This window comes from Schistocerca piceifrons, chromosome 3 (assembly GCF_021461385.2).
Source record: "Schistocerca piceifrons isolate TAMUIC-IGC-003096 chromosome 3, iqSchPice1.1, whole genome shotgun sequence".
Classification (NCBI taxonomy): domain Eukaryota; kingdom Metazoa; phylum Arthropoda; class Insecta; order Orthoptera; family Acrididae; genus Schistocerca; species Schistocerca piceifrons.
In genome coordinates, this window is record NC_060140.1 from 720488804 (window position 1) to 720504130 (window position 15327).

General features: G+C 44.4%; 1 protein-coding gene across 1 annotated transcript in view; it reads right to left on the reverse strand.

Annotated features, from left to right (window-relative positions):
• Window positions 1-15066, reverse strand: part of LOC124789871 (liprin-beta-1) — a 303083-nt gene extending 288017 nt beyond the window's left edge. The window contains exon 1 of the transcript XR_007016181.1: window positions 14991-15066. The gene's annotated coding sequence lies outside the window, so the exon portion shown is untranslated. The remainder of the gene's footprint in view (window positions 1-14990) is intronic.
• Window positions 15067-15327: the final 261 nt, after the last annotated feature.

A 15327-nucleotide genomic window follows, 5' to 3' on the forward strand; every position in this document is an offset into this window, starting at 1 on the left:
CGGAGGGGAAATATCTGGGGATCGAGCAGGCCATGGTACAGGACCACCTCTGCCAATCCACGTTTCTGGGAACCGTCGGTCCAGGAATCGACGGACACGACGACTGAAATGTGTCAGTGCCCCGTCACGTTGGAACCACATGCGTTGTCTTGTAGGGAGCGGGACGTCTTCCAGCAATTCTGGCAATGCTCTGGCGAGAAAATTGTTATAGTGCCTGTCATTTAATGGCCTAGGTAGCAGATACGGCCCAATTAAACAGTCCCCAACAACACCGACCCGCAAATTAACGAAGAACCGCACTTGATGAGCGCTAATAACTGTGGCATGTGGGTTATCCTCACTCCAAACATGCGAATTGTACATGTTGAAGACTCCATCACGCCCGAACGTTGCTTCATCGGTAAATAACACAGAGGATGGAAATGTAGGATACATTTCACACTGTTCCAGGTATCACCGCGAAAACTGCTCTGCGTGAATAATCAACTGGCTCCAGGTTGTAGACACGCTGTAAGTGAAATGGACGTAACAACTGGACTCGAAGGACTGTTCTTACATTCGTCTGATTCGTCCCCGTGTTACGTGCAATTGCACGAGTCCTGATTGAAGGATCCCGCTCCACATGCTGCAAGGCAGCTTCCTCAAATTGCACCGTTCTTACCGTGCGACGGCGTCCCTGTCCACGTAATCTGCTAAATGACCCGGTCTCACGCAGATGTTGGTACACAGCAGCAAAGGTCGTATGATGCGGGATACGGCGATTAGGATATTGTTGTTGATAAACCCGCTGTGCAGCTCGTCCGTTGTGGTACGCTACGTAGTATGCACCAACCATATCAGTGTACTCACTCCAGGTGTATCGCTCCATTAGTAAACACAGACAATGCACTACTACACTGGTAGACAGCAGTTGTCTACAACTGAAGAGCGTAATACGCCCTCTAACAACTGAAGATCGTAATACGGCCTCTAACAGCTGAAGAGCGTAATATGGCCTCCACCGGTTTAAATAATCGTCATAGTAAAAAATGATATTAGGGGAAAATATTTGTTTTGATGTCACCTACAACCTCCCAGAGTTTGTCGGTTTAAATGCTTTTCACCCTGTAGATGCAGCAAGACGTTCGCTCTGACGTCGACTAGTACAGGGATAGCATTCGGGTATACATGCCCTCCCAGTAGGGAGGCGTAAGCTGTCGCATTGAAACAACATTATGTGGAAAAATAGGGTTTTGCAGCCAAAGGAGTGGCGAATAATATTGTGTACTCGAATTCCGAATAAAACCAAACTGCTTACAGGAGAAAATGTGTTGCATTGCTTATTGAACGCCCCTAGTAAAACGGCTCTGTCCAATGATAAAATGGAGCATCGTACCGTAATTCTTGTTCTGCTTTTGAAGGGAAACAACGCTACAACAATAACTGTACGGCAACATTCATCATATCTCATAGTGATTAGGCATTGCAGCGTTTCCAGTGTGGTCAACGAGTCTGAATACCGGAGAACTAAGTAGCAGGCCACATCTTTGTGAAGACTCGGAAACCACCAGAGACGTGGATGTCCTGCTGCTCGAAGGCCAGCGTATCGCCATCGACGCTAATGTGCAAAAAGTGACAATCACTCATGGATCGGTTTTCAACATCTTGGATGACATTACACCCACTCAAAAAACTTGCCGAACCGAAGCGGAAATGTTGCAGCTAGGTCAGGCTAGTTCTACTGACTTCTTCTGTTGCGAAATCACCAATAAAGAATAAAAGTAAACTTATGAATTCATCACTGCCGGCAAAGGCGAAGGCCCAATCATTACAACATAACGTTGTTTTTCCCGACTGCGATAGTGCGATGCAAACAAACCATACTTATCACAGAAGCAAAGAAAATAACCCGAAAAGGACACAGTCGCATATACTGCTTCTTTGAGCTATCAAATTTGCCTCAGCCCCCAAATTCTCCTGGCATAGCACTTACAGATTTCTTCATCCTCACCTAGATGAAGGAATCAAGGAGTAGCAATAGCACGAAGTTTAATGGTCAGAGTTAGATTATTTTGAATTGATAACTGTAACTTCATGACTGTCGCTAGTACACAATATAAACACAAAGTATGAGCCCTCGGATGGCAATAAAGATTATACAACAACTCGCCACACCGTTGATCAGGCCAACCGGTAAAGGTTGCGGCAACGTCTCTCACTGCTGGACAAACGAGCACTGGTGGCGAACACGAGCCTGTGGTGACGATGTTAGCGCTCCAAATGTTAGGCTTCGCCCGTCCAGTGCATATTCATTCCCATTAAGTCCGCAGACAGAGAAACGCACGATATTTTCACATTGTAGATGATAGTACATCTGGCTTGGCGAGCACTGCTTTCAAGTATTATCAAAAATCAGATGGAACCCGGCTCTAATGCACACTGAGATGACAAAAGTCATGGGATAGCGTTATGCAAATAAACAGGTGGCAGTAGTATCGCGCTACGGAAGGTGTAAAAGGGCAGTGCGTTGGCAGAGATGTCATTTGTACTCAGGTAAAAATATAAATGTCGTTTGACTTTGGCCTCCCCTCGGGTAGACCGTTGGCCGGGTGCAAGTCTTTGGATTTGACGACACTTCGGCGACTTGCGCGACGATGGGGATGAAATGATGAGGATTAGGATAACACAACACCCAGTCCCTGAGCGGAGAAAATCTCCGACCCAGTCGGGAATCGAATCCGGGTCCTTAGGACTGACATTCTGTCGCGCTGACCACTCAGTTACCGGGAGCGGACTGCACCCAGGCGATTCATGCGAACAGTTCTCCGACATGATTATAGCCACATGGCGGTAATTAACACACTTTGAACGCGGAATGGTAGTTGGAACTAGACTCATGGGACATTTCATTTCGTAAATCGTTCAGGGAATTCAATATTCCGAGAAACAGTGTGTCAAGAGCGTGCCGAGAATACCAAATTTAAGGCAATACCTCCCACCAACGACAACTAAGTGGCCGACGGCCTTCACCAAACGGCCGAGAGCAGAGCGTTCGCGTGGAGTTGGCAGCGCTAAAAGAGAAGCAACACTACGGGAAATAGTAGCAGAAATCAATGTGGGAGGTACGACGTACGTTTCCGCTAGCACCGTGAGGCGAAATTTGGCGTTAACGGGCCATGTCAGCAGACGACCGACGCGAGTGCTTTCCTTAGCACATCACCTGCAGCGCCTCTTTTGGGCTCCTGACCACATCCGTTGGATCCCAAACGACTGGAAAACCTTGGCCTGGTCAGATGAGTTCCGATTTTACTTCGTAAGAGTTGGTGATAGGGTTGGAGTGTGGCGCAGACCCCATGACGTCATGGACCTAAGTTGTGAATAAGCCACAGTGCAAGCCTGGTGGTGGGTCCATGATGGTATGGGCCGTGTTTACATGGAATTGTCTGGATCATCTGATCCAACTTAACCGACCACTGACTGCAAATGGTTACGTTTGGCTACTTGTAAACCCTGGACAGTTTGAACGAATGATTTGGGTACCCCCACTGACCAATATGAATCGCGTCAAACGTTTATGGGGCATAATCGAGAGGTCAGTTCGCGGACAAAATCCTGCACCTGCAACACTTTTGCAATTATTGACGGCTATAGAGGCAGCAGGGCTCAATATTTCTGCAGGGGACTTCCAACGACTTGTTGAGTCCTGCTCTAAGCACTATGCCGGCCAAAAGGAGGTCCGACACCATATTAGGAGGTATCATATTCACTGTGTAATGAATTTGCAGTCGTAGGATTTACTTTCTGCAAGCCACAGTCGTCACAATATGCCTAGGGAATATATCCAGTGTTGTTAACATGAGTCCTCCAGACAATAACACTGGAGCCATTACTTCGGTTCATCTAAATTCAAATGGCTCTAAGCACTATGGGACTTAACATCTGAGGTCATCAGTCCCCTAGAACTTAGAAGTACTTAAACCTAACTAACCTAAGGACATCACACACATCCATGCCCGAGGCAGGATTCGAACCTGCGACCGTAGCAATCGCGCGGTTCCGGACTGAAGCGCCTAGAATTTATTCGATAAATACTTGTCAAGAGATAATCAAATACAGATAAAGGGCATCTGGACACACATTTTACATCAATCAATTCACCTCCAATCTGCACTGGTGACAGTGGTTTCCTCTGACGTCGCTATAGCCATGAGCCTGACCAGGCTCCCATGTTCAAATAAAAAGATAAATTTGTGAAAGAAAAAATCAGTTATGAGCTTCAGCTCACTAGTCGATGACGGCGATTATTGTTATTATTATTAGTTGTTGCTGTTGTTGTTGTTGTTCAAATGGTTCAAATGGCTCGGAGCACTATGGGACTCAACTGCTGAGGTCATTAGTCCCCTAGAACTTAGAACTACTTAAACCTAACTAAACTAAGGACATCACGAACATCCATTCCCGAGGCAGGATTCGAACCTGCGACCGTAGCGGTCTTGCAGTTCCAGACTGCAGCGCCTTTAACCACACGGCCACTTCGGCCGGCTTGTTGTTGTTGTCTTCAGTCCGAAGACTGGTTCGCTGCAGCTCTACACGCTAGTCTTTCCTGTGAAAGCCTCTACACCTCTGCATAACTACTGCAGCCTACATCCAACAGAAACAGCTTATTGTATGCAAGCCTTAGGTTGTCGCCCCACATTTACCTCCATTACCAATCTGATGCCTCGGAATGTGTCGTATCGACCTATGGCATATTTTTGTGAAGTTGTTTCATAACTTCCTCTTTTCTACAATTTCATTCAGTACTTCCTTCTTAGTTATCCGATCTACCCTTCTAATTTTGCACAGTCTTCTGTAGCACGACATTGCAAGGGCTTCTATTCTCTTCTTGTCAGACCTTATCGTCCAAGCTCCACTTCCGTGCAAAGCTGCGCTCCACATAAACACCTTCTGAAAAGACTTCCTAACACATATTTATAGTGGATGTTAATAAATTCCTGTTTTGCAGAAATGCTATTCGTGTTACCAGTTCGTATCATCCCTACTTTGGCCATCATCAGTTATTCTGCTGCGCAAAAAGCAAAACTCACCTGCTACTTCTAGTGCCTCTGCTACTTCTAGTGCCTCATTTTCTAATCTAATACCTTAGAATCAACTAATTCGGCTACATTTCTGTACACTTATTATATTGTTGGTGATATTTATCTTACAACGTCTTCTGAGGTCCTGTGCATTTCATTCGTTCTACTCTTCCAGGTCCTTTGCCGTCTATGACAATTAAAATCTAATCCGCAAACCTGAAAGTTTCTATTTCTTCTCCATGAACTTTAATCCCCTCTCCAAATTTCTCTTTTGTTTTCTTCACAGCTTGCTTAATACAGACTGAAGGAAATCGGGGCGAGGTTACAGCCCTGTCTCACTTCCTTCTTAACTACGCCTACCCTTTCATGTCCTTTGTCTCTTATAATTAGAGTCTCGTTTCTGTACAAGCAGCAGATAATATATATAACCCCTGCTACCGTCAGAATTTCAAAGAATGTAGTATAGCCGAAACTGTGAAAAGCTTTCTCTAGATCTATAAATGCTATAAAAATTACCGGTATACTAATTACGCGTGTTCTAATGAGATCGACTACATCACTTATTACGCACGCCTTTGACGGCAATGTCAGTGAAATTCACCGAGGCGAGTAATGCGATAATTAGGACACTGGATTCTAATGCGAAACGAGCGGAATACAAATCTTTGTCTGGCCATCCCGGGATAATATTAAGATTCAATAAGTCACTTTAGGAGAAAGCGTGGTGATTACGGCAAGTCAGCTGAGGCCCACTTCCCTCACTTGTCCGACAGACTTTGTGTTTGGTCTCTTTGTATGAGGGGCGTTCAATAAGTAACCCAACACTTTTTTTCTGAAAGCATTATTCCAATACACCATATTACTCCCCACTCTTTTGGCTACAAAACCCTATTTTTCAACATAATCTCCGTTCAATGCAACGGCCTTGCGCTACGTTGCTGGGAGGGCCTGTATGCCCGCATGACACCACACACTATTGGTCGACGTTGGAACCAACGTCTTACTGCAACAATAATCTCCCCATAATAAACGTACTGCTTCCCGCGGAGTGTCAGTGGACCAAAAAAATGGAAGATCTTTACGGTCTGTTCGGTGGCAAGGAACTCAGCAGGGACACGTCTTTGAGTTCCCCAACTGGTCTACGTGCGTGTCATTACTACCAACAAAGGCGTCCAGTAGTGCAGTGAGGTGGTTGATTGTAATTCGTCGATCAGCTCAACTGAGAGTGTCCGCGCGTTTCAACATTGCAGGAGTCTCAGCTGCGTGCGGCCGGCCAGTATGCGGCAGATCGGACAGGTTTGCCCGACCTTGTTGCTATGATGGCAGATGCCTCTCCCAACGAGTCGCCGTGCTTCTGTTCACTGCCAGGTGTCCGTAGATATTCTGTAAGCGCCTATGAACATCTGCGATGCTCTCGTTTTCCGCCAAAAGAGAGTAAATGACAGGTCTCTCCTTGAAACACACCTCCTTTAAGACGCCGTTTTCAAGGCTACGTATAACGCCGCCCTCCTATCGAAACTTCATGAAACTAAACGCGCTGTAGCGGTAATGTTCCACAATGTCCCATAACCGATTTCGATTTTTTTTTTCCAGCCGATACTGGGTGAGAAAAAAAATGTGTTGCATTACTTATTGAACGCCTCCCCAACTTCAACGTCGATGCAACGTTAAATTCTTAACCTACTTACAGTTCAATTCCATTCACTCCCACCTGCATTTTACAGAAATATCTCACCAACAATCCTATAGGCTAGTTCATGGAGTGGATAAAGTTGGGGAACGAGGAATCACGGGCCAGCGACCGACAGAGAATGGCTGCCGGCTAAACTTAGAGCGGTGCGGCTTTCTCCTGCTTCGAGCTAAACAGTACGGGACGCTGGGCACTGACCGCGAGTCCCCTTAGGGACGGACACCTGGCTCATTTCTGTGTTCTTGTTCGTGCTTATAGCACACCACATCACACCATATAGGCTGCAAGACGCCTGCGAAACCAGTCACTACACTGCTGGGGCACACCCCTCTCTTGACGGATAGGTGTCCTGTATGATGCCAAGAAATGCATTCTACCTTTCATGCATGCACTGTGCTTGACGTGTGCGCCCTGTAACTTTCAGAAGGATGGTGGAAACCGTGACGGACTTCGTTATTATTATTATTATTATTATTATTATTATTACTGTGGTTCATTAATAAAATTATTTTCTCCCTTTATAAGTCTTTGCCGACCGGTGTGGCCGAGCGGTTCTAGGCGCTGCAGTCTGGAACCGCGCGGCCGCGACGGTCGCAGGTTCGAATCCTGCCTCGGGCATGGATGTGTGTGATGTCCTTAGGTTAGTTAGGTTTAAGTAGTTCTAAGATCTAGGGGACTGATGACCTCAGATGTTCAGAGCCATTTGAACCATTTTTTTTCTTTCCAAAAGTTTTCATTCCAACAAGTCTCTTAGAAAATATTGTGTCTCAACAAATGTCCAAACAGTATCGTTTTCGTTTTCGTTTTTTGGATAGTTGCCATGAGAATTCTCTGCTTGCTGATCTCTTTCAGAACATCTTCATAGGGGTTTCATCTGTCCAGTTATTCCTCGTTAGCATTCTCCGAGGCCCCAATTCCATCGCTTCTAAGTTTTTTCTGTTTTCATTCTTGAGTGTGGCCCTATATGGATGTGAAAACTGGACAGTTTTCACATCCATGTAGGGCCACACTCAAGAAGAATATTTTGACCAATTGTTTCTCCTTTTCTCTATCAAAAAGAGGAAACTGAAATATGTAATCACTCAGGTAATGTTACGTATAACACAATATAAGTGAGTGCCACTGTCGTTGACAACGCAGAAGCCAGAGAGCAGACACGAAATTCGGAGGCGACAGTCGAAGTAGTGAGACTTTACAAGTCTGAAGGGCCACCCCCCTTGCCCATTGTCGACTGCCGTGAGCTGCACAAAGACCACTTTGACGACTTGTTGCTCTCAGCGAGCTATTATCACCCCTTGCGGACTGCTGCTCTATTGTCCCGTTTCAGTGAGGCACCAGCAGCCGTTCTACAAAATACTGACGCACACATTCCCGTCACTAACACTGAACTCCATCATGTTTCAGTACTGTAGAACTCCAAACGTAGGATTTCAGTCTGTAATCCACCAAAGTTTGAGAAAACTTGGGAGGACAACCGAGTCCAATTGTTTGGAGCTAGAATAAAGCATCTCAAGAGGATGCATTTAGATTCAGACGTCTAGATCAATGATAATTAACTGTTATAGAAAAATGAAAATTAACTGTTATAGAAAAATGAAAATTAACTGTTATCGAATAATGAAAATTAACTTATTATTCACACTAGCGCAAAATAATGATTTAACATATTTTTAGATTGACCCCACAGTCACACAATATCAGAAACGTTAGGGTTTGACGTCTACTGAACATCAGTGCGATGACAAGTAAGTCACGAAGCCGGAAAAGATTGGTGAGAAAATCGGCCGTGATCTTTTTTGGCAGAATTATTCCACCGTTAGCTTGAGGTGATTTAGGGTAACCATGAAAACTTAAATTACTGTGATCGGACGGGAATGTGGGTCGTCGTTCTTCCCATTACGAATTCCGTGTCCTAACCATTGCAGGACACGTCTCGACTTGTGCTTACGTTTTCGAAATAGCAATCCAGAGGTTCGAATTTTTACCCAGTTCGTCTTAAGGTTTGTACCTATGCTTTTCTTTGGACTATACTAAGTGCGTATGAAATTTGGAAAGTAATAACCTGGGCAACCGCCAATACAATCGATATCGAAAATATTGTGGAGTTCGTAAGTACCATTCGATTTATGAGTGTCTTACTACTTCCTTACGGAACGTCATGACAGTTCGAAAGTTTATACTAAAGTCTTGACAATTAGAAAAGTATCGTATTCTTCTTCCCGGTAATGTTAGTAGGGTTTCGCTAGATTCTTAGCTATAAATAAGTGTCACGAGACAGTAAAATGCCGTGTACAAAGAAAGCTGCACCGTTAAGCCAGTTCGCCAGTTTATTTACCACACGTATCTCAAAAGAGAATCAGCTCATCCGAGACAAAGATGCGAAAGATGCCTCTTTCCACACTAAACTCAATACTTAGGTCATCACGAGAAAACTTTCATTTGACACCAATGTGGTAAATACGGAATATGAGAGAATAATTCAAAGGTGGAATAATTTCTAAGTCATGACGTAATGTATTTTTCATGCAAAACCGATCACAAATTCTCATTTAAATCTGTTAGTACCGTAGAAAATTTTTTTTCAACAGAAATTAATTCACACGTTTGGAAGCAAAATTGTTTATACACATAAGAACGAGTAATTTGGAGCTGCAGCCTCATACAGTCGTGGATACAACAATACAGAACACTGGAGAGGAAAGACATCGCTGCAGTTTTGTTTTCACCCAGATATTATGATGATTGGTATGTGGGGCACTCAACTGCGCGTTTATTAGCGCCCGTACATTTTCCGACCCTTCGTTCAGTCCAGTCTCGCCATTTTCATGAATGATGATGAGGACAACACAAACATCAAGTCATCTCGCGGCAAGTGAAAATCCCTGACCCCACCGGGAATCGAACCCGGGAGCCCGTGTCACCCGGATATGTTTCAGCACTTTCTGTGCCGTGCTCAATGGGTTCGTTTGTTGTTTTATCCTACGCAGTCTACAGCTTGTTACCTGCAAAGAGCAAAACGTTTATAACAAAAATTTATAACAAAAAACGTTTTACTGTCTGCAGATGACAAGTTGTATATTTCACAGTAGACCTCAAACTACTATCATAAATATCCAGTAGCACCACGTGAGAAGGAAAATAAACGAACCCATTGGGCATAGCACAAAAAAATGCTGAAACATAGCTGGCTGAAAAGAAAACTACAAAGGTGTCTTGCAAAAGGCGAATTCCTCTCCGATTTTCTTAGCAAGGACGGAAATAAGAAAAACTGCAACATTCACAAGATGATTTATACAGAACATCTTGATGATTCTGTCCCATTATTATTCCTACAGTTTTTACCTAAAGACCATGGCATGGAAAGATTTTCGCTTTCAGAGCTAGAATCTATCTCCTTTGCAGAGATGCTCAGGTGATGGAAGAATATCGGTAAAAAGGTGTTCGGCAAATAGCACGAAGCGACCAGCGACACTTACAATATGGGTCTGACCAAACGACGCGCCTGGGTAGCCTAAAGGTAATACGAAACCAGGAATCCAGGTTCGAGTTCTGGTCCTGGCAGAAATTTTCAAGTATCATTGCATATGGATTCAATCAATTTAAATAAAATTACAGAATTTTTAAAGATTATAATTCCCTCATACTTCTTCTTCTAAGCAGATAAAGACAGGAGAGTCCAACGTCCAGTGAAACGTACTATTTATGTTCATCATCTGAAATCTGTCTTCTAGATGACTCCATAAAAGGAAACCAAATCATGTATGAGAAAATAAGTTTTTTCCAGTAAAGAGGAGCGGGTTGGCTGCGTTTATCGAGGCGGTTTTCTCCGACTTGGCTGCTGTGGAATTCGACTGTTTAAACATAGAGGAGAGGGCAGGTAGGTCGAAAGTTTAAACTGAAGGCATCAATGAGGGGGAGGACTTATTTGATGACTTGATAGAACAATAAACTTAAGTCAATATGGATGACATAAGGAATCCAATACTTGAGCATAATTTAAAATAGCTCTGGAAGGCTTAGATCGAATAGGGCAGAAGGGATAGGAAACATTACATCGGGATTTCTAAAATCATTACGGGAAATGGCAACGAAACGATTATTCAAATTGGTGTCTAGAATCTGTACCACTGGCGAAGTACGATCGAACTATCGGAAAGATCACCCACACAATTCCGAAAACAACAAGGGCAGACAAGTACGAAAACTGTCACACAATCAGCTTAGCAACTCATGCATCCAAGTTGCTGACAAGAGAATGGAAAAGAAACGTAAGGATCTGTCAGATGACGATCAGTTCGACTTTAGGAATTGTAAAGGCAACAGAGAGGCAGTTCTGACGTTGTGCTTGATAATGGAAGCAAGACTGAAGAAAAATCGAGACACGTTCATAGGATTTGTTGACCCCGAAAAAGCGTTCGACAATGTAAACTGACACAAGACGTTTGAAATTCTGAGAAAAATCGGGTTCAGCTATAGGGAAAAGCGGGTAACATACAAAATGTACCAGTGCCAGGAGTGAACAATAAGAGTGAAACACCAAGAACGAAGTGCTCGGATTCAAAAGGGTGTAAGACAGGATCTAGTCTTTCACCCTTATTGTTCAATCTATTCATGGACGACGCAACGGCGGAAATAAAAGAAAGGTTCAAGAGTAGGATTAAAATTTAGGGTGAAAGGATGTAAATAATATTCGCTGATGACATTTCTATACCCAGCGGAAGTGAAGAAGAATTACGGGGTATGTTGAGTGGAATGGACAGTCTATTGATTATTGAATATGGATTAAGAATAAACCGCAAAAAGAGAAAAAAAGTAATGAGACGTAGTAGAAATGTGGACAGCCAGAAACTTAACATCAAATTTGGTGGTCACAAAGTACGCGAAGACAAGGATTTCTGCTACCTTGGAAGCAAAGAGGACATAAAAGGCTGATTAGCACAGGGAAAGTGGTCATTCCTGGCCAAGAGAAGGCTACTGGTAGCACACATAGGCATTAATTTGAGGAAGAAATTTCTGAAAAAAATGTTCAAATGTGTGTGAAATCTTGTGGGACTTAACTGCTAAGGTCATCAGTCCCTAAGCTTACACACTACTTAACCTAAATTATGCTGAGAACAAACACACACACCCATGTCCGAGGGAGGACTCGAACCTCCGCCGGGATCAGCCGCACAATCCATGACTGCAGCAGTTTAGACCACTCGGCTAATCCCACGCGGCGAAGAAATTTCTGAGAATGTAGCACTGTGTAATAGTGAAACATGGAGAATGGGAAAACTTGAACAGAAGGGAATCGAAGTGTTAGAGATGTGGTGCTACAGAAGAATGATGAAAATTACATGGACTGATAAAACAAGTAGTGAGGGGGGTTCTCCGGAAAATCGACGAAGAAAGGAACATCTAGAACAACACAGACAAGATGAAGCGGCAGGTTGACTGGGCATTTGTTACGGCATCAGAGAATAGCCTCCATGGTACTAGAGAGTAATGTAGAGGCTAAAAACAGTAGGGGAAGACAAAGACTGGAACACACACAGTAAATAATTGACGACGTAGGGTGCAAATTTTACTTTCACATGAAGAAGTTGGTGGAGAGGAATTCGTGGTGGACCGCATCAAACAGTATACCGCATTACTCATTTGTGAACCGTAACGTTTCTAATCAACCATTCAACAAATATCAGAGAACGAGCTTCTGAATTAGGAAATATCAACTTTTTAGGATGTATTCATTGAAAACTGCCTGCAGCCATATCATGTACAAAAATCTCACATTGAGATATTCGAAGGCAAGCAACTGTTTGTGTCTGGGCGCTAGGAGATTATTGTCAGCATCCCAACAATGTGAATTTTTCACGTTACATGTTGTTAACGGATGATGCCATAACTCTCCAGGGAACAACTGTTTAACGTGGTCAGCTGTTATCAGTGAGTTAACGAAAATTTCTATTAAAACGAATAACACAGTCGCCAAGAACAGTTTTACGGTAGATGTCACGATGAGAATCATCAAATTGACTGGAAGGAGCGAGATGGACAGCGGTTAACACAAGAGGAACTCATATTCAATAGGCTTGGGGTTCACATTCCGGTCTAGCAATCATGATTCACCTTTTCTTTTTATTCCTCAATTGGGTAAGGCGAATGCCTGGGTGGTTCCTTCAAAAGGAAGCAATCCGAAATTGTTTAACACCTCTAAAAACACAGTTAACGGGACCTTAAACTCTTGACTTCTTTTAACATCATTGGAGTTATCATTCTACCTCCCTGTTTAAACTGACAATTTCTTTTACACTGGCAGACTAGATACAGCGGGCTCCTAGAGCTGCCGGCCGGCTCGCCAGATTTAACACAACTGTCTGTTCTCCGCACATCTCTGACGTAAAAGACGTGATGATTTCGGCAGGTGCACAAAGTGATCACTTCGTTTACATCACAGGTAAGCGGACACTGGTTATCTTATGTGGCTTCCACAATGACTACACGCAATTAGATTTAATCCAATCTACTTTTGTCAATGGGCTGATGATGTAGTGTAATAGTGAAACCGACAGCTAAGTAAAAAGTAGAAAATTTACGACTGAAGGTGCACCGAGGAGAGTACCTATGGTGCATGTGATTATGCGGTCTGTCTTTGCATTATGTGTATGAGTGTCTTGTGGTCGATAGCTATATGCATGATGCAAAAGGGGAGATTCTGTATGGCACAGGATACGAATTGTATGTTTACTACATCGACACGGTATGCTGTGATATATTGTTGGGTCGGAGATCGGTTTCACGCTCTGTTATTCAAGTCTCTGTCCTTAATGGCAGAGCAGTGTAATTGAGTAAGTGTCTTTCCATATTTGACGGTCTGTAGGCCACTTTGTATGGTTTAATTGTCACTGCAATGTGGTGATCTGTACAAACAGTTTTGCCACTGAAAGTCTTGTTTTCAGAAAAAATGGTTCGGAGCACTATGTGACTTAACTTCTGAGGTCATCAGTCGCCTAGAACTTAGAACTAATTAAACCTAACTAACCTAAGGACATCACACACATTCATGCCTGAGGCAGGATTCGAACCTACGACCGTAGCGGTCGCTCGGCTCCAGACTGTAGCGCCCAGAACCGCACGGCCACTCCGGCCGGCGTTTTCAGAAAGAAAAAGAAAAAAGACAGACAGGGCTCTCACACCAGCAGCATCAGTAATTTGGAGGGTAAATTCAGTAAGATCCAATCAGAATGCTCCATTCATTAACAAGACGTCCTTAGTGCTGGGATTGGCTACAAACTGTTTCGAACAAGATGGAGGCAACGGAAAGTTTTGAGACAGCAAGTGTTCAAAGACAAGCTGAAACAGACCATCCATCTCTCAGGCGGGGATGTCATCACTCATCCGCCACTGTGGCTTTAGGACATCTCTAGACCAGTAGCTAAAGGATACCGAAAATTCTCGCAATTTTTCTCTTCTGTAGGACAGTGCTTCGAATTCTGTTTGCATAACTGTTCCAATTACCCACCCGTCTGTGCTTAGACAGTGCTCTCTTTCCAAACAACAAAAATGATTTAATGATTTATGGTGTTTTTGCGAATGTGCACAGACATGATGAGGGCTTTTAGCAGTGAGATCGTTTCATGTTTCTGAGACGTTTGATGACAGCAGGATGTCACGATTTCCAGGAAGGGAATTCGTGATGTCTCGTTAGCACCATTGTGAAGAATGCAATCAGTGCTTTTCTGAGCTATTTTCGAAACAGGTCCTGGTCGCTACGCGAACATCTTGCGGCGATGCATCAGCTGGGCAGGTAAGTATGGGTGCAACACTGATCTACGCTATTAGAACAACTGACACCAATTGTTTCTGATCTGGCGGGCCGCATGAACATGCGTGTAAATGCCTGATTAGCTAACTTCGGTGCTAGTAACTCAGAAATAGCCCTATGTACCGAACTGTTTCCTTCACAATTATTTCTCAGCACAGACTATCCTGTAACACCCTTACAAACATTTCAGGCTTTCTGACCACCCTGTATGATGTTTAATGGGCCAATTTTGCACGATTCAATGTGTCCTACCCAACTCTAATATTATTGTCAACTGATTTTTATGCACTTTGTATGCTTATTATTTCAACGCGTGCTTCCATAAGCAAGAACTAAAGTGCTGCAGAAGCTAAGCGAGTTTGGGCATTATGGTTGTTTCCATGCAAACGGGCAAGCAAAGCGAGGGCATAGACTTGCTGGAGGCTGAGCTACTGACCCTAGGGCTGGCACGGGGGCTGGGGGCGGACATACGGCGCACGGCGTCGCGCAGCTTGGGCGGCGGCTTGGGTGGCCGCGATTGCGACGTCGGGGGTGGCGTCGGCGCGCGGACCGTGGCCGACCGGTATTCCTCAGCGGCCGAGGGGGCGGCGGCCCGCGGGCCGCCCCAGCACGACGCGCCCGCCCCCAGCACTTCCGTCGGGGGCGGCGCGGTCGGCACGGGCATCGCCTGCTGCGTCTGGAAGTAGCAGCCGGGGGCGGGAGAAGAGGCGCGCCGCTCCCAACAGGAGGCAGAGGGCAGCTCGGCGGCGGGCAGCGCTTGCTGCTGGTAGAAG